This window comes from Crocodylus siamensis, chromosome 4 (assembly GCF_052110815.1).
Source record: "Crocodylus siamensis isolate JL-2025a chromosome 4, ASM5211081v1, whole genome shotgun sequence".
In the NCBI taxonomy this organism is placed as follows: domain Eukaryota; kingdom Metazoa; phylum Chordata; order Crocodylia; family Crocodylidae; genus Crocodylus; species Crocodylus siamensis.
This window is the reverse complement of record NC_143398.1, coordinates 201,401,057-201,421,187: the sequence shown is the minus strand read 5'-3', so window position 1 is coordinate 201,421,187 and position 20,131 is coordinate 201,401,057. Positions and strand designations below refer to the sequence as shown.

General features: G+C 41.0%; 1 non-coding gene across 1 annotated transcript; it reads right to left on the bottom strand.

Moving 5' to 3' along the window:
- Positions 1 to 19,122: 19,122 nt before the first annotated feature.
- Positions 19,123 to 19,263, bottom strand: LOC149867426 (U4 spliceosomal RNA). Its single transcript, XR_016442160.1, has one exon. It is a non-coding gene; the product is annotated as a U4 spliceosomal RNA (small nuclear RNA).
- Positions 19,264 to 20,131: the final 868 nt, after the last annotated feature.

Genomic DNA, 20,131 nt, shown 5'->3' with positions numbered 1-20,131 from the left:
ACTGCTGCCCAAGTTGCCATCCACTACCACATTCCCCACAAATTCATCCCTATTTGTAAGCGGCAGGTCAAGAAAACCATGAGAACCAGTGCATGTGATTGGGAAACTTCTGTTTGAAGAAAGCCTCATCCACTACTTCCTCCTGGTCTGGTGGTTTATAACAGGCCCCACCATGACATCACCCGTGTTGCTCTCCCCTCCAGTCCTAACCCAGAGACTCAACAGGCCTATCTCCAGTTTCATACTGGAGTTCCAATCAATCATACGGCTCTTTTACATAAAGTGCAACTCCTCCTCCTCTTGTCCCCTGCCTGTCCTTCCTGAACAGTTTGTACCCAAGTATGTCCTACATTGTTGACTCGTATCTATTTACCATGCTGCCTGATGGCCTTCAAGCTCTTAACACTGGTGAAGACATCATCTTAAGATGGCTGAAACAATATGGCAAAACTACATATGTTAAATAAATAAATAAATGAGCTCCCTGCCTTACTTGATCAATAAAAGCCCTCTTTCTCACCACATATCTACAAGAGAAGGAAAAGCAGAAAAGTGAAAATTCCTCCCAAGCCAGGTCACCCAGCCCCTAGGATCCTGCAAAGCCTGGATACAAGCACTTCGTCTCTCATATCCTGCTCCTCCTGCCCCCACACAACTATCAGGTATTCCAGGCTGAAAGCTAATCCCCTCCCTCTGGTGTCAGAGACTCAGCACTTCACAGAACTGTGAACCAGCTCCCAGTCAGTGACATTTAGGAATGGTTCACTTGTTATATGTGTCCTAGGATTATAGGAAAGTAGGGCTGGAAGGGAGCTCCAAAGGTTATCTGGTCCAGTCCTCTGTTCCAGGAAGGATCATTCCTGACTAAAGAATCCCAGCCAAATATCTAACCTGCAGTGATGTATCAACAGCAGGGTGAGAGAGAAGGCGGGGGGTCACATGGCCCCAGGCACTGGCCTGGCAGGGGAGGGGGGAGTGGCACCAGCCAGGCCCTCCAGGAGGTACTCAGTCCCCTTCCGGCAGCACTTCCAGTTTCACCGCCAGCATTTCTGGGCTCGGCGTTTGGCGGTGGGGGGAAGGTGGGGGCAAATGCAAGTATTGGCCTCTGGGTGCCAGACAACCATGATATACCACTGCTAACCTGTTCTTGAAAACTTAAAAGGATGGAAATTTGATGATTTCTCTAGCTAGCCTGTTCCAATGCCTTACCACCTTCCTGGTCAGAAAGTTGCTTCTAATCTCCAACCTAAATTTCCCCTGCCTCAGCTTGAGATCACTGCTCCTACTCCTGCCTCTTACAGCCACAGAGAAAAGCTCATCTCCACCCTCTATATAACTGCCCTTCAAGTATTTGAAGTCTGTTATTAGTCCCCCCCTTCAGTCTTTTCTTCTGTAGACTAAATAACCCTAATTTCTTTAGCCTTTCCTCATAAGCCTTGCCCACACTCTGTCCCAAACAATTGTGAACCAGTTCCAAATTACTGACATTTTTTAATGTTAAGTTGTTGTGTGTGTCCATATTCTAAGTTATTGAACTAAAAGATGGGATGGCCTCCTCCATTTTGTGACTTACATATTTGTGCCTTTTTTTAGAGAGGGTAGGGTCTAAAATATACACAATTTGCCCCATGCTTCTTACTTTTGCAGCTAACAATCATGTAACTCTTACTTACCCATCTAAAGGTGGAATTGGATCAGACCCAATGATTTCCCTAAGCTGTTAAACAGGAATGCTGAACCAAGTATTAGCCTGTGCGAACAACTGTCTCCATGTACGACTTTTAGGTTGCTACATAAAACTTATCATGTAATTATACAACAGGATAGAAACAGACAAATAGAGCACCAAAAAGAATAAGCATAAGCCTTCAGTGGTCTTCTGCAGCTCTAGGCTCTTGCGATAGGAATAGTAATACAAAACATTTTTTTCAGAGCGTCCTGTAAAACAAAGAATTAATGCTTGGGACTCATGTGGATTCACAGGATGGGGCTTGCTCTTTCTTCAGTATTAAGAGGAAGTACATAGTATGTCCTATGCTGGGAAATCCATCCACCCCCAGCCTGCCTTCTTGACATGCCCTGCCTTTTCCTGAACCTTTCAGCTCTTGGCCCATCTTTCAAGTCAGGGGAAAGGGATGAAAAAAGTCAGTACCATGCTAAAAAGTATTAATAATATACTACTGTGTCACTAGGCTTGTGCGAGAGTAGAGATAGGGTGGAGTCAACAAATCTGGCAGCAGAGAGAAGCTAGGCTGGAAGTTTAAGAATTTTGGCCTGCTTGAAAGGCGTAGGTCCTTCCAAGTTCATGGCAAGGGATTCATCTAAGAACAAGGGAGGGCCTTGTCTGAGAAGGCAGAGGCTGGAAGAGGAAGCCAGAATGAGATGATAATTCTTGCTGGCAGGAGTGGGATGCATAGGCTTAAAACAGGATGCATATCCCTCCCTTGGTTTAGATCCATGGGACACAGATTTATCATGAAAGCTTGAAAGCTAAAGTTACACTGGGAATTTGTATCTGAGTTTTGCAGCTTGGGCAATGTACTACTATTGCAAGAAAAGTAGTTGCTACACACAGATGTGTGCATACACTTACGGAAGATATCCATTCTAAGGTAATCTGAAAAAAATAGATTGTAATACCCAGAATAGTCTTCAAATAAAAGCATTACTGCAGTACAATCCAATCCTCATATAGTTTCTTCAAATCATTTCATTAAGACATTTAAGCTTTTTCTCCTTTTTTATGTATGTGTACATGTTTCATGCTCTATATAAGTGTATTTTCCTACCTAAGTGTTTTGGCTACAGCTTTGCAACTATACATCAAATCAAAATGACATGTTTGCATGCATATATATTCAGTGAACAATGCAAATTATTTATCCCTTGGGATAAAGAACTTGAAAATACAGATGGTCTTGATACAGTCTGATAAGAATGTAAACAGGAAAATATCTTTGTTGACTTATTTCTTAGTAATCAGTAATAATTAGTTATTGTTGAGAGATAAATTACATTTTGTATTTCATGTTTTGATAAAGAATGAAAGATTGAAAGATTGTCTAAGTTTATCCCAAACATGCAGTCAGCCCAGTAAAAGACACTACCCTCAAGACTCCTTGCCTCTCATTTTGTTTTTCATACTGCAAAGAACAGTTACATGAAATCAAAGTTGCATTTCTTATGATTAAGAAATAAACATCTCTGTCAAAATATCCCCATTAGCAAAGTAACAAAAGAGTTTTCTAAATATGAGATTATATTTTCTATCATTCTTTGTCTACATCACATTTAAAGGGGAAAACATTAAAGACATGATAATTGTAACCTCCCCACTTTTCTATGGCCACTTAACAAGGAAACGAAAAGTTCAGGTAAGACAAGACTTGAGCCCTTCAAACCCTTCCACTTGCCGAAAGCCCTCTTAAATCTAGATTTCTTAGTTCCACTCTTGCTGAAATCACTTCTTGCTTCCACTAGGCTGACCCCAGGATACCTGCTTCTTGAATCCTTCCATTGATTTCCTTTCTTTTGCATATTGAATTCTGTATTGAATTCATGACCTCTTACACTGGAATGAATACATTAAAAATATCCTGTCAAATAAGATAAGCAGGATTTCAGCCAAATGCATTTATTTGTTGGAATACTCAGCAATTTTTTGAGCATTTTCTTAACTATGTAGGTTAATAGGGAACAATTCCTTACCAGCAGTTAATAGCTGAGCAGTATTTATTTTTTTTACTCTTGGTAAGTACCCTTATTACTTCTGTTTCCTGATTAAATAAGTGAGCAAGTATTCCCAACATGAATTTCTGTGTTGTTTCTCTAAATTTGGCACATATTATTTTCAGATTCTTTGTCTAGTAGCATTCATGCCAGTAGAACTTGACAGTCACAGAAAGCAAATAAAAAAGGAGAATGAGCGTGTCTGAACTCAAGTAGTCAAAAACTGTCAAGTGAATATTCTCATAATGGCCCAACATAATCTTGCCTCCATTCACATCTCTGTTCTAACTGCTCCCCACTCCCACCACTACTCTCTTCCCAATTCTTTTGCCTCTTTGTCTTGATCTGTACAATTCTGACTGCAAGCTCATGGGCACAGTAAAGATCACTTAACCTGTTTGTTAAGTTACAACATAAGTTTACAGCATTCCATTAATGACTTTAGGACACTATTAACAATAATAATAATATTAGTGTAGCCCAGAAATATTCTTTAAGGTAGTAGGACAGTTAGACCATAGTTTAATTATTTTAAACTTTAAATTGTAATAAGCAACATCTTAACCTCTACTGTACTGAAACACACAGAGGCTAGGGACAGAAGTTACACATAGACTGGTTTAAGTGATCAGAAACTGGTTTAAACCTGTAACGGAACACAAGTTCAGTGCACATAAACCAGTTTCAAACTGGCAGAAACTGGTTTAAGATAAACTTGGTTGAATGTAGTACCGGACTTAATTGATTTGTTTCAAATTGGTTTATGAAACTTCTGTCCCAGACCCCTTCTTAAGTTAAATCAGAGTCCCCCAGCATCCCAGAATGCTTTTCAGTCCTGGGCTGGGCTGTCTCCTCCAGAGAGAAGAACTGGCCCTTCTCCTCCATAGCTGGAGCTCTGGCTGACTGAGAAGGAGGTGAAGACTGCAGGCACAGCAGCATCTGCCTGTTTTCCCCCTCCCCTCACTCGCTGCTCAAGGAGGGATCCCCCCTCTCCCACAGCATGGACTCCAGCTGGCATCTGCCCAGGGAAGCTAATGCTGAGAGGTGTCTATGTGTGTGTGTCTCCAATTTCACTGGAACACAGGCAGACAGAATGGTATCCACTTAGGGCTTTTTGGAGCTAATCAAGAGGTCGGCTGGTAAGGTCCTTCCATTCTTTCTTACAAATGCCTTGGTAAAAGCTGTTTAAGAAGAGCTTGAACTAATGAAAGAGAAGCTTTGTTTTCTTCATGGGCTGATAAGCTTTGTGTTCTGATAAGCTGCTGGCTGGCTGGCTTGCTCTAAAGGCTGCAATCTGTCAGTGTGCAAGAGAGAACAGAGAGAGGAGTGAGAAATGCCTGGTTTGCAAACCTGTGACTTATGAGTGCTGACAATTTGCTGCAGACAGTATGAAGAAGCAGAGAGAAGGAGATTGAAAAGCTCAGTATCATCAACAGATGCATGCACTTCACACAAGCTGTCTTTTCCCCCTCCCCCACTTGCCATGCCTCAGAATGCTAGCCAGGGGCTGGGAATACTCCCCACCCCTTGAGCAGCAAGCAGCGAAAAGTTTGGCAGGGGCTGCTTCCCCCTCCCCCTTCAGGCACACCGGCTGGAGACTGTGCAGGCCAAGGTGGGGGTTTAGACCCCTTCTTAACCATACAGTCCTGCCAGGGCCTGGATACCTCCCACCTCAGCTCAGCACTGTGAAAGGGAAGGAAGGGCTCACTGTAGTGCCCCCCAGCTTCTGGCCTGAGCCACTGCAGGCATGTGTGTGCATTTCCTGAATCAAAAGTGAATGTCTATCCACCTGCAAACTGGTTCAGTTTCTGGAGGTTAGACTAACCTGCAAATAATGAATCAATTCAGGCTTGGGCTTTTTGAATGTCTGCCCCTAACCTGATGGATTTGTGAATGGGTGCCACTGATATGACCAAACAAAAAGACCTATTCACTTCTTGAAGCCTATAAGAATTGACACCTTTCTCTTGGCAATAAGACACTTCTGTGGTATTTCTAGGATGAAACAGTTAATAAAAAGAGAAATTGTTTGAATCATCATTGCTGCTTTAGCTTTTGGCGTTGAAGATAAGTGTTCACTGCAGGTAAGTCTGTTGGCTCTCAGCCTAGTTCAGGGAGGGTCCTTGAGTGGATTGGAGTGGAAGGTGACACTGTCATTATGCATAATATCCCTTTAATATTTGTTACAGAGATCCCTAAAATACTTTTGTTATAGGTTAGTACTTTTTCCTATGAAGGCTTAAAATGACCCTTTCTATATTAGGGATCTGGTTTACATAAAATAAAATTGAACCCATGAATACCTTTGTCTGGAATATGCCATCATCTGCATTCTTCTCAATCATTTAGCATTCTCAGAAGCTGCAGAGCCACCAAACTTGCCTGCTCTATATAATAAGTGGGTAAAGCTACTTGCAATAAGGTCATGTGGGTCAGCTTTCTGTTGACAAGTGGGAGCCTAATAGAGATCTCTAACAACCGCTATTCTTTATGGTAAGCTTTCTTTTTGCCCATTCCAGAGGTTGGCCACCTGGTAGAGGGACTTCTAGCTTAGAGGGTTTACTCTTTCACTCTTTGTCTCATTTGACATCTATGGCTGCATCCAGATGAGTGCAGCCATGCGGTATGTGACACCACAGACATCTCTGTGGTGCCACATGCCTCATGTTCAGTTGTTCTCTATGCTGCAAGGGAGCAGCGTGGAGAGTTTTATTTACCCCTGGATAACCAAGGGTAAAAGAAAACCCATGAAGAAAAAAAGCACAGCGGTGCATGCATGGGCATTACACACTGCTCAAAAGCAGATCTGGTCCACAGTGTGGCTGCTGGCCAGGCTCTGCGTGGCAGAATTGCCACTGCTGCAGCCCTGGAAGGCCCCCAGGAGCCCAAGTAAGTGCTGGCCCAGCCTCCCCTACCCTACCTGAGGTAAGTTGCTGCATGCCAGAGGGCACACAGCATAGGTGTTCCCTGGGGACAACTAGCAGCAGTGCAAGGAACCATGTGTGGACGCAGCCTATTAGAGCTAAAGGTGTGTTGATCAGATTCAACAGCTGGAGCATCAAAGCATATTGCTGTTCATCCAAGAAGGTTATCTGCAGATGTTTAAGCAGATGAACTTTGCAGCATGAAATCTGCATGAAGGTGTGTCTGAGGATGAACCAACTGATAGCATGTAGGAGGGACTGACCATATTCTAAACAAAAATGATGAAGGACCTTCTTGACATATTAATCCCATGCCTGAGGCTTCTGTCAATCCAAAATAAACTTCCATAAGGTTGACTGACAGAATGGTGCCCAGGTTTCCCCAGGGTAAAACTGAATTTAGTTGCATACTGCCTAAGTAATTAAGTGATATGAGAAAGATGTACACAGAGGCCTAGAATCCACTAACAAGCCAGGCAGCAGTATAATCCTGACACCCATTGCACCAGCCTGTGAGCTGGAATATTAGCACAGGGTGTTGAACTATTGGATCTATACTAAATCGTTTCAGTGAAATCAGTGGGACAGGTTCAGTGAATAAGGGATACAAAATCTAGGGATACAAAGGATAAGGAATACAAAATGCACTGTATGTTAAATAATCCCATTTTTAGTCTTCCTTGAAGAAGCCAAAATAAAGTCCCTGTTCACAATCTAGATGATGTCACTTCAGAAATCTGATACAGGTATCTCTTCTAGAAAGGCAGAAGACAGGGTTTGTATCCCCAAGTCTGCTGCTGACTGACTCTACTGCCTCAAGCAGGTATTTAACCTTTTATGGTCTCAGTTTCCTCATCTTTACAGCAGGATAATATTAGCTCATGTTTGTAAAGTGCTATGAAATCTTTGACTGAAAAAAATGCTAAGCAAGCTAAATCCCAAATTGGGTCTTAGCAGGTAGGTGAAAAAATACATTAATTTTTTACCTATATTTCTTGGTACTTTTGTACATTCCATTGTCTTCCTTAGACTTTATCCAAATGTTCATCTGATATAACTGACAGCAGAATATGTCTTATGCTTTTTTGCTGAATCTGATCCTGATTACACTTCTACCTATTGAATGTCTTTGAAGTTAATCCTGATTTTCACCAAGTTAATAAACATCAGAGTCTATATTTTGTTTTTGCAATGGCTTTTTTTCTTCAATAAAAATAATAATTCAAATTTATCTTTATAGAAATGTATCTTTTAAAACTAATTAAAACTACTGCCTCGTGTTCAGTTGGTATATGGAATAGAGAAATTCATCCTGTGAGCAATAGCTGCACAGGGCAAGCTAACTTCTGCTCGCTTTTACATAATATTATTCTATATTCCTCTGCCATTGCTGACAACCAGAATTTGCCCATTTTAACCAGGTATCACATAGGGATACATATTTTAGATTGCAACAGGCATTTCTTTTAGGTTGAACAGCTGTTTTTGCAATGATTGCTGCCATGCATATTGATCTTTAATTAATTAATAATGTTTATAGATTTTATGAAGTAATTTCAGTTCTAAGTAATAGTTACTGCAGTTATAATAAATAAACTAACAAGATCACAATCAAGCAAGATATGCCAGGCTTAATTAAAAATTAAGTAAATATAATCACTTAAATAAACATGTTTCTTCAATGCAGGCATCATTAGAGTTAAAACTTCTGTGTTTACCAGTGTAAAAAATGAAAATCAAAGCAAATCATATACACCTTGAAGTGATTTGCCCTTAATCAGTCATGAATAGAAAGAAAATGATCAGAATTGTGTGTCATATTTTCTGAAATAGACTGGAATCTCAGGAAGATCGAAGCTATATGCTTAGAAATAAGTAAAATATTTGGACACAAAGAATTGCCAAATGGAAAAACAGGTTAATGGTTTCATAATACATGTGATGGTCCTTAAATTATGTTATCTACTTGCCTTCTTTCCACTAATGGCTGTGATGTAGCCAGAGAAGTTTCTAAACTAAAAGAATAATCAAGGATGGGAGGCAGCAGGGAAAGAGAGACAGAAATGTGCAAAGCAGGGTGCCTTCAGTTCCCATTAGAATCAACTCCAAGGGAATCATGAGTGCTTAGAAGGTGGCAGGATAGGGCTATAATTAGTCTTATTAAGAAAATAATTAGCCAGTATAAAAGGTCTAGCTCCCAGGAGCCAGTGGCAATGTTTAAAATATACATAGATTTTATTTAGAGATTTGGAGATTATATTTCCATTATTATATTTTTCCTTTACAGACCACTAAATCTGTTGGATTCAAAAGCAGAGCCTTCAAGACTAAGACAGAGTTAGCTTAAAGAACCGAAATGGCTCCAGTCTTTGATTTAAAACAGGTTTTTACTCTCAGTAATCTCTGGCAGTAAACCGAACATATTTTTCTTTTCAAGATGGTTTATGATCACTGACTTCAGTCCACTGCACATTAGTTTACCACATGTCCAGAATTGCTTGGGACAGCCCCAGATTATGGGAACATATTCTTAGGTTGTGCACAAAGACTAGTTTACACAGCTGTAACAAGAGCATCTCTGCATCTATCCACAGTCCAGTTGGTAATTTTAACAATTGTACCATTTTCATACGGACTTCCTAGAAGATGGCATTGTCTGTGAAAGGAAATTCGGGCATTGCTTGTGAGATGCAAGTTTATAAACCAAATCCTAGTTTTTGGAAGGATCTATTAAAGACACTAAATCCTGTCTTTCTTGCCATTTTGATGGATGAGATGCTGGGGAGCCGAATTTACAGTAGGTTTCTGTCCTGGCCTTTTAGAATGAAGTGGAAGTTGCAAGGGCCTAATGGACTGATCTCTACTCTACCAAACATTAGTTTCTCTAGAGAAAGCAGCACAGAAGCAGTGGAATTCCTCCCTGCCTGTAAAATATACCCCAGTTCTCAGACAACCACTTGGGCTACTGGCTAGAGATTAGGATTTGGCTTATAGAACAGTATCCCGCAATCAGCTCCCTGTCTGTGCAGGGAATCTGAAACAGGCTCAATAGTTTTTAATTCTGGTTTGCTGTTTGTTTTCTTAAAATTGTCAGTGATAAAGTTTGTTTTAGTTTTCCTGTCATCCAGAAACCATTTGCTGATGACATTTTACAAGTTAAAGTGTGAAGGTTGATTTTTCACAAGGTCCAAAATTAAGACTTGTTATCAATCCTTTTTCCTCCCTTTGTTTGGTGTTTATAACATTCTACTACAGGAAGTGCAGTCATTGTCAACAAATAAAGCACAATCTTGCTTATAGCATGTCTGCACCATGTTTTGCAGCCCACTATGCTGCTAGCCATATTCAGGATAGTTTAACATAAGCTGCAGCAACACTTGATATACTAACAAGCAAGATCCACTTACCTTTTTTTGACATACCCCATATAGACATTTTGAGCACCTGAAATGTAATGCAATTTCTACTTCCTTTTAAAATAAATACAAGGGGGAACATAATACCTGAGTTAAGAACAAAGAGATTTATTACAAAAACCTGCCAAATAAATACATTTATCAAAATAATAGTCAAAATATCCAGATTCAATGACAAATTATTATTATTAATTATTATTATTATTATAGGAGGGGGATCATAATAAAGTGTTCAGTACCGCTGTCTGGCCTTATGTACGTTTGAGTAAATTAAAAATACAACATCACTTTACTTTATGTGGTATCTATCAAGCTCTACCCAAAAATGCTTTAGATTTAAATAAGAAATAATAGCAGGAAAGAGAAATTACTGAGTATATGCATAGGAGAAGAGAGATGTTTTCAGCTGAGATTTGAAATCAGATTGAGAGTCAATGAGGTAGAGAGATAAAGGAAGGCTGTTCCAGATGGCAGGAGCTGCAGAGCAGAAGGCTGTCTCACCACCAATTAATTTAATGAAACCCACCAGTTTCATCCTGAGTTTTTCTTTCACCATGTTCAACACAAATGGAATCAAACCTAAAATTAAACTAAGTGCTGCAAAACCAGAAGAACCCCATCCTGAGCATTTCCATGCAACTTGCATGTAGAAGTCCATTCCAGAAACAGGTCACTGTTTTGAAACACCAGGCATGCAGAGTTGGACAGACTTCTCACAGACAAATTATAAGTAAGTGACTAAGAAACAGATTTGGTTTTCTAGGGGCCAGTCTCAGTGGCATCATTCTCCTAAACAGGAAATATAGGTGCCAAGCCCTTCTTAAACTTTAACCACGATCTTTAAATTAACATTAGCTGCAAGGGATGGATTTTGGTTAGGCTATAATGGGTAGTTTTCAGGGAGAATCATCAAGGACACTAATAGACTTGCAGACCCCCACTCTAACTCATGGCACTTTATGTAAAGTAGGGGATGCACCCACCCCTCCTCCGGCTCATTCCCCCCACCCTTTCTGCTGACAGTCCTGCAGTAGAAAAAAATCTCAAGATAACCCCCCACAACCAAGCCAAAATTCTGTTCAGCTCAATTCCCCACCCTGACAATTTCCCTATTTTAAACTACCTAGCAAAAAAGGTGAACTTTTCATTATACTGAGAAAGTCATCAAATTCAGCGCTTAAGACAATGTGTAAATAGGCAAACCAAGGCAGCCAGGCCACCCCAGAGATCATTCAGCCAACAGTCCCTTACCATTTATACCAGTGGGCTTCAGCACACGCTCAGCTGATCTCCACTATGGCAGTAAGAAAGTATGGGCTGTTGGGGACTGTCCCAAGCTTCCATTGTTTGTATACCTCTTGCTTTTCTCCCAGTATTAAAGGCAGGTAAGTCTTAAACTACTTGGAGGTTTCTAGGCACCAGTATCAGAATGTAAAACTTACTACTCTCCATAACTTAAAAGGATTTGCTTTTGCTGTGCTATTTAAAATCAGTATAATGTCAGATCTGGAAAGATCTCAGAGCCAGAAAAAACAAGAGGTAATGAGAAGCGATGTCTTAAAAGCATATAAAGCTTTTAAAAATGGATTCCTGTAGAATGTAGTGAAATATTAGTTAAAAAGGTAACCTGCCAAAATAATTCTTATAATAGCCTTTGTGGCAGGATTAGTAATATTCTATTTTTATTAAAGAAAATCTGATATAAAGACACTAAATTCCATGTAAATATACTAGTTATTTAGGAATAATTTATTATAGTTTTACTGGAAATTTTTCCTGTGGGTCTTAAAAGGTTTTATGGCCTCATTTATAGCACTTTTAATCCTAATAATCAATATTGATTTTACTCCAGTATTTTAGATTCATAGATTGTTAGGAGGCTGGAAGGGACCTCACAAGATCTTTGGGTCCAGCCCTACTGCACTAGGCAGGAAAGATAACTGAGGTTGGGTGACCCCAACAAGGTGATGGTCCAGTCTGCTCTTGAAGATGTCCAGGGTAGGTGATTCCACCACCACTGCAGGGAGCTTATTCCACAGTCTGGACACCCTGACTGTGAAGAAGTTTTTCCTAGTGTTGAGCCTGAAACAGTCTTCCAGGAGTTTGTGGCCATTAGTCCTGGTTTTCCCCAAGGGTGTCCTTGTTGAACAGTTGTTCACCAAGCCCTTGATGTACTCCCCTGATGTAGTGGTAAGCTGATAACAAGACCCCTCTCAGCCTTCTCTTTTTTTTTTTTTTTTTAGGCTAAAGAGACCCAAGTCCCTCAGCCTTTCCTTGTAGGATTTGCCTTGAGAGTCTTTGATCATATTGGCGACTCTTCTCTGGACTCTCAAGCTTTTCCAAGTCCTTGTTGAAGTGTGGCACCCAGGACTGGATGCAGTACTTGAGCTATGGTCTCGTCAATGCTGAGTAAAGCGGAAGAATCACTTTCTTGGTTTTTTGCTTGAGATGCATGCTGGAGTATTGTTTGCCCTGCTAGCTACAGCATCGCACTTCTGGCTCTTGTTTCTGTTATGGTCTTTTATTACCCCCAGGTCCCTTTCAGTCATGGTGCTAGTCAGTTTGGTGTCATTGAGCCGGTAAGTACATTGGGGATTGTTTGTCCCCAGATGGAGCACTTCATCTTGTTCTGATCTGTCCAACTTGCCAGCCTGTCTAGGTCCACCTGTATCCGCAGCCTCTTTTCAAGCGTGACCGCATTCCCCCATAACTCGGAATCATCCACAAACTTGTTCAGTGAGGTCTTCACCCCCACATCCAAATCCAGTGATTTAAAGATGTTGAAAAGCACTGGACCAAGCACTTACCTGAGGGATACCATTGGCTGCTTCTCACCAGGATGACACATCTGTTCATTAGTACTCTCTGGGTCCTGTCCGGCAGCCAGCGTCCTACCCACCTAACTGTTGAGCAGTTAAACCTGCAAGCCTCCAATTTTCCTGTGAGAACCTTTGGTCATGGTATCCCAAGACGCCTTTTGGAAGTCTAGGTATACAATGCCGAGCTCATCTCTCTCATCCAGGTGATGAGTTACCTGGTCTTAGAAGGAGATGAGATTGGTAAAACAAGACCTGCCAGGGATGAAGCCATTCTGGCTGTCATTCAGAATCCTACCTTTTGCAAGTGTATTGCACATAGACTCCTTGATGAATTTTTCCAGGATTTTCCCTGGGATAGAAGTTAGGTTAATTTGCCTATAGTTGCCCTGGTCCTCTCTCCTCCCCTTTGAAGATGGGCACAACATTGGCCCTCTTATAATCTTCAGGGACCTCCCCTGAGCACCGTGAGTTTGGGAAGAGTTTTGTCAGAGGTCCCGCGATGACTTCAGCTGACTCCTTCAGCACTCCTGGATGAAGTTCATTCAGTCCTGCTGACTTGTAAATGTATAACTTTTCTAACTGATCATGCACCAGCTCAACATCAACAGTAGAAAGGCAGTCATTGCCACCATGCTAATTCTGAACCTTATTTAGTATGATTTTCCCCTTAGTCTGGTGGAATACCAAACCAAAGTAGTCATTCAGGAGGTCAGTTTTCTCTTGAGTGTCAGTAGCCAGCTGTCCCGAGTTGTTAAACAATGACCCCATGCTTCCATTTGTTTTCCTTCTGTTCCCTACATATTTAAATAAGGACTTCTTATTGTCCTTGATTTCTGTTGTGAGTTTAAATTCAATTGCCGTCTTAGCCTTTCTAATCTGCTCCCTACAAGTATGGGCTGTTGGGGACTGTCCCAAGCTTCCATTGTTTGTATACCTCTTTCTTTTTTTTCAAGTGGACTACGATATCCCTATTAAGCCTTCTGCTACCTTTCCCCCACATGGGAATGGACTTATTTTGGGCTTCGAGGATCATGTCCTAGAGGAATGACCACTCTTCATGTACTCCTTTCACCGTTGGTCCCTGGTTCTGCAGCACTTCCCCTACTATTGCCCCGAGCCTGTTGAAATTTGATTTTTTTAGATGCGTCTTATTTTACATAGAATCCAAATCTTGATACAGTTAATAGAATCTTGATATTTTCATTCCAAAATCTTATTAAATGTAGATGTTTTGGTTAACCAATAAGTACAGATAGAATTATTAACAGATAAATAAAACCTTATTATCTAGTAAATAAAAGTGATGATTTTGTGCAAAGAATAAACAGGTATGTTGTAGTGAAAAAAAGGACAGACAGGAATTGGGATCCAGTACTGTGCTTTTATTTGCATCCTTTTGAAATGCTTTTAGTATCTTTCACCATATTCAATATGGAGTACAACTCTTCAATGTATTTCAGCACCTGTGTAATGTGCCATATCCTCCTAAAGTAACCCACAAGAGAGCAGGGAGGAGGTCTCAGATAATTCAGTAAGATGCTCTTGAAATTGTTTTCACTCTGTTTTCCTGAAAAAGAGGAGGACTTGTGCCCTGACACATGGAAAGAAGTTCTACATCCTTGTCCCCTGAAATTCAAGAAATTGCTTGGAAAATAAAACTTGAACCCTCCCGCCCATACAGCTGTTTGCAGATACTTGCCCCTCTCTTCTGCTGTTCTTCTTCCTGTTGCCCCTTTGGCAGTGTAATTCCCCACAGGAGACATGGCATATTTGCATCTCATTTCTGCGGCTGAATCATAACATCCAGGGCTGGACACAAGCATGGGCAAACCAGGTGGCTGCCCGGGGCCTGGAAATGGTCATTTTTCTATTATTATCATTATCTCTTGTGAAGGGAGGCCCAATGCTAAAAGTTTGCCCAGGGCTGCCAGGAGTCTAGGTACAGTGCTGATAACATCTTGCTCTGACCTGGCCTTTGCTCTGTCCCATTGAAGAGATTCAGCGCCGCTTCTCATACTACTAGGTGTACTGGTCTTTGACATGTTTATGCAGTGGCTGCATTCCAGTTGCGTCACCCTGACATGCTCTTCCACAATAACACTTCGCTACCTCATACAAGCTTATGTGATTTTTCACAGAGCTGGAGCATACAGAACATACATGATTCAAAGATCCAGTCGTCTCTTTCCAGTGGGTCCAGAGCAGGTCTTCTTTGTCTGCATTATTTGAGAAGAATATCTCTTCCCTTCTTATTTATCCTTATGTTTTGAGCAACTTATCTTACATGTACTGCTGAAGCTTCTTTTGGAGGAAGATAAATGGAAAGTGATAAATGGAACACTCAGCATGCAGTAAGTGAGAGCTACAGTTACATGTATTTCTATATTTATAGCTCAGTTTCTTAGATGCCAGGGGCTCTTCACTAACATGTTACATAACATACCAGTACAAGGCACATTTCTTTGATTTTGCCTGCTCTCGTATAAGTAAGTGGAAGAGTACATGTGTGTTCATGTCATATATAATACTATATATTAACAAAATCCAAATCAAAGCACTCTGCTGTACATATCTCTCTCCCTGGGGAGAAGTTGAGAGAATAAATATGTGACAGAATCTATGTAGACTGGAACAGTACAGACACTTTGATTGTTTCTGTTGCCTTTTCTACACCTGTATAATATGGTCTTTTACTCAGCTCTCCTACTCTTTAGCATTGCAAACATTTCACCATCTTTTGGAATAAAAAGATACTCATTTGTTTCAGAATTGGTACTTGACTGATGAAAAGAATGAACCCCAGGGGCTGTCTTTTCCAATCAGGCATTGTATGAGCACTTGAGCTGACTAAGTTCTGCAGAACATTGAAAACATGGCATACCCAGGAAATGTTTCCCATCACATTAGTGATGCTGTAATGGGCATCACAAATCACCTGGACATTAATAGAATGAAATCACTTACTGCTTCTGAAAGCAGCTTTATTCTCAGTTGGTGTTCTGAAGGCACCATGTGTGCAGTCTAGAGTTTCTATCAGAAAGAAATTTTCAAATATCATGAAATTCCTGTTTCTACTTACTCCTTTTAGAGTTTTGGTAAAGTCGTCACTGTAATTGCTCCTGCTAAGAGTCCTTTGCACATTACTAATATTGGAAAGAAAATGCCAAAATGTAACTAGTGTCACATGTTGAACTTCAAATGATCTTTGATTATGCTAAAAGTCATAATAGACCAGGATACACATGACTCCTAATGACAGTCCTCTCTCTCACTTAACTGAAGTAACCCATTAAAATGTGTTTCTTTATCCTGTTATTGCTGTTTTGTAATTTGATCAGACACATCTGAAGGCTTCTCCCCAATGTGTGCAGATGTGTCTGTAACAGGCAGAAGTGTCTGCATGCACTCTGCATTTTGCTCAGAAAATTAAACAGCTCCAGTGAATCCATGTGAAACAAAGAACAGGGGTACAATTAACTATTGAAATACACATTGTGTTGTTAGAATCTTTGATTTCTTGTGAGGGAAGAATTCTGTACTTTGCTTATTTTTCTTAGAACAGTTTGAGTTTTTTAAATGATGCTTTAGGTAACAGTTAAAAACCAAACCAAACCTTTCCAAATACATATTTACATATTGTTTAAGAAGATCAGAGGAAAACAATTAATCTCTGTAATATAACTCGTCTTGTTTCTCAGACAGCTTTTTAAACTTATTTTCCCTCTGTATTAATGCAGTGTTTGTTACACTATGTTCAAGAAAGCATCTAGTTTCTTTGGTGTTATTCTAGAAATCAAATTGATAGCTGTAAAACAGATAAATAGTGCAGTACACCATTGATTCCACTGGTCCATTTTTCATCTTTTGAAATAAAACCCCCAGAGTATTTTTCAGAATAAATTGGAGATAAAAAAGTTATCTTTTGATGTGTATAGTTTGAACATGTCAGATTTGTGGAGCATTTTCTTTGGCTAGATTAGCACTCTGCCTTTTGAAAGACATATAAGACCAAACATAGCTGTCAGTATAAAGAAACTGTTGTATAACAGAAAATTAAGTGCCTCTATTAGAAGCAGAAGAATTTAAGGGCCAAATTTTTTCACCTTGGTTTGCGCTGAGTAGTACCTTGCTCCATAAGTCTTCCCCATGAAAATTAATGGAGCTACTTGTCAGGTAAGGTACTACTATTCAAGGTGAATAAAGGTAGCAGAATCTAGCCCTTTTTGCCCTTGGGCTCAGTCCAGAAGGCTGCCCTAGAGTGGAAGTAAAGAATTCACCAGTTTTATGCCTCTACAAGAGGGAAGGAATGAGCAGGGAGACACCATATTAGGAGGTGATAGATGGTGGATCTTGGCCAGCACAACCATGACTGATGCAGGCCAGTCTAAGTCTGCTCTAAATTACACTGGCACTGGGCACTAGGGGTGTGCAAAATGGACTATATTAGATTCAGATTTGGTCTGAATCAGGGACAGTGATTTGATTCATTGATTCAGATCACTGTCCCTGATTCGATTTGGCCAAATCCGAATCTGAAGATTCGATGACTCTTCAGAGAATCTGGGATTCAGCCATAGGCAGAGCTTTAAATGTTTTTTCTACATACCTCAAGGTACCAGGTGTGGCTCATGAACACTGCAATGCTGGAGTGCATGGAGCATCCCACAGGAGCGCAGGGTGAGGGGCCCCCGGGTACTTCCGGTCCACTTTCGGGCCTGCTGGGGAGTGCACCAGGGGGCGCTCCTGCACACCCCCCAGCTCAGCAGTCAGCCATGGGGGGACCCTGGGTGCCTCCCCAGACCAAGAAGTCACCAGTCACCAAGCTGGGAGGACGTGGGGGGGACTACCCGGCAGTGGACTGGAAGTGCTTCTGGTCCACTTCCAGGTCTGCTGCTGAGCACGCTGGGGAACCTCCTGCACTCCTGTGGGACTCTCCATCTGCCCCAGCATCACAGCATTGACAAGCCACCTGGTACCTTGAGGTATGTAGAAAAAACATTAAAGCTGTGTCTATGTCCGAATCCCTGAATCTTTCTGAATCTCTCCGAATCGATTCAGAGAGATTAAAGGGTCTTCTTCTGATCTGATTTAGGTTCACAGATTCAGACATGGAATTGGGCCAAATCAAATCAGAGACCAAGGCTTTGCATAGCCCTACTGGGCACATCTGCATGAGACATTTACTGCTGAGTAGACTAATTACTTCTGCAGTAAACATCTTGGAATCTACATGTGCAGGGCTACTAGGTTGGAGTAAACTAATAAACTCTGCAACAGGGTAGTACTTGTAAATAAAAGTACCATCCTGCTATGAAGTTTTTTACTCCATAGCATTATATGTGTAGGTGCTGGCCCAGCTGGCTGGGTTACAAGGGTGCTTCAGTATGCGGGCTGCCTGCCAGCTAGCCCCACACAAAAGCACCCCTTGTGTCCCAGCCAGCCTCTCCGCAGCACACAGAGCCAGGTTGGAGCAGCCCCGGGCTGCCAGACTGACCCCCATGGGCCCCTTCCAGCTGGAGCTGTTCTGACCCAGCTCAACATGCTGGGATCATGGGTACATGTGTAAACACAGTCCCCATGAGCAATAAACTCCAGTGCAATAAGTGCCAGAGTTTATTGCTTTGAATTAATTGCACATATAGATATGCCCACTGTGAACTATTTTGGCCCCAGACTGAAGTAGGATGAAGGACTGGAAATGTGATTTAGAACCATATTTCCCCTCTCTTATAAATACAATAAACCAATTTTAATTGTCTTAACAAGGAAATAGAGTTCTATATGACAAGTCAATAATATTTTTCTATGTGTTTCTACTTGATGATGAGAGACATTAATGTATTGATTATTTCCAAATTTAGAAAGACTCATAATATTTTCTAAGTGATTCTCAGCATATAGCTACCTAGGTCTTCCTTTTCCATATAGACTCTTTGTATGTAGTGCAATCTATAGCAGGGCAAAATTTTGGTGTGAACTTCAAGAAATGGGGAAAAGTTGTAAAAAGCAAATACACTCATCTTCTGGACGTAAAGCTCACAAGTTCTGGTCCAGAAGCTCACAATACAGTTCACAATAGGTGCTTAATTTGTTTGTTCAAATATTCCAATATTCTGTCATGCAGTGCAATTCATCAGACATCCAGCAAGGGCAAATATTCATTTAGCAGATTCCTATGAAGGCCAAAAACTAAATTAGTAATAATCTTACTCAAACGTTCTGTTGGGTTTTTTTTCTCCGTGGAGACCATCAAAAATTGTCAGTGCCAACTGTATTTCAAGTCATCACGGCAAGGTAGTGGGAAAAGTTTTCAACTAGCAATAATCGCACTGCAGGTTGGCCTCATTGGCTATGATACTGCCACTGTGCAAACACTCAAAAGTTAATTTGCTGGCTAAATAAGAATCTCACTGCTGATTGGTTCACCATTTATTAAACATGATTTTGAGAACTATTGGCCTGTATAGAAATTACATGAAATGATAACTGAGTTCATACAGATTGTCACTGTTAACCCTGGGTTTAATCCAGCATCCACTATTTCCACTGAAATCAACAGAAGTTAAGGGTACTTCCTATTTTGCCAAACTGAGCCCTTAATTTCACAACAGTTGAAGTATTTGTATGTAAGGCCAGCTCCAGAACCAACTGCAGTCAATGGTAAGATAGTTTTTTTTAACGTACCTAAGCAAAGTAATTTGAGTAAAATTACTCCTGGAAGCAACCATTCCTCGTATGTCAGGGTCTGAATAAATAAATATCTATGATATTGATGAAGGAATATAGTGAAAACACCTGACTAGTCAGAAGACAGGAAAGCATAGGGTGGCATCCTGTCTCTCCTAAAGTCAATGGGAAGTCTTCTATTGACTTTATTGGGGCCAGAATTTCACCCTAGCCTGTAGGAGAGCCTTTCTCTACAAACAAGAAAGAAATGACCGTTCAGTTTACTGATATTATGAACTAGATGGACTTATAATTGTTTTAACACAGAGGTTCTCAAACTTTGTGATACCACAACCCCGAGTGCTGGATGGCGGCAGCAGGGGATGTGGAGCTCACATGCAGCAGCCAACGCTGCCGTCCACCATTCCACGCTGCCACCATGTGCCACTTCCCTATGCTGCCATATATACCCCCTGGGAAGTTTGTGGCCACCGTTTAAGTTGCTTGCAACCCTCCAGGGGGTTGCAACCCACAGCACGCCCCCTGTTTTAACACAATGAGAGTCATAAAGGGAAAA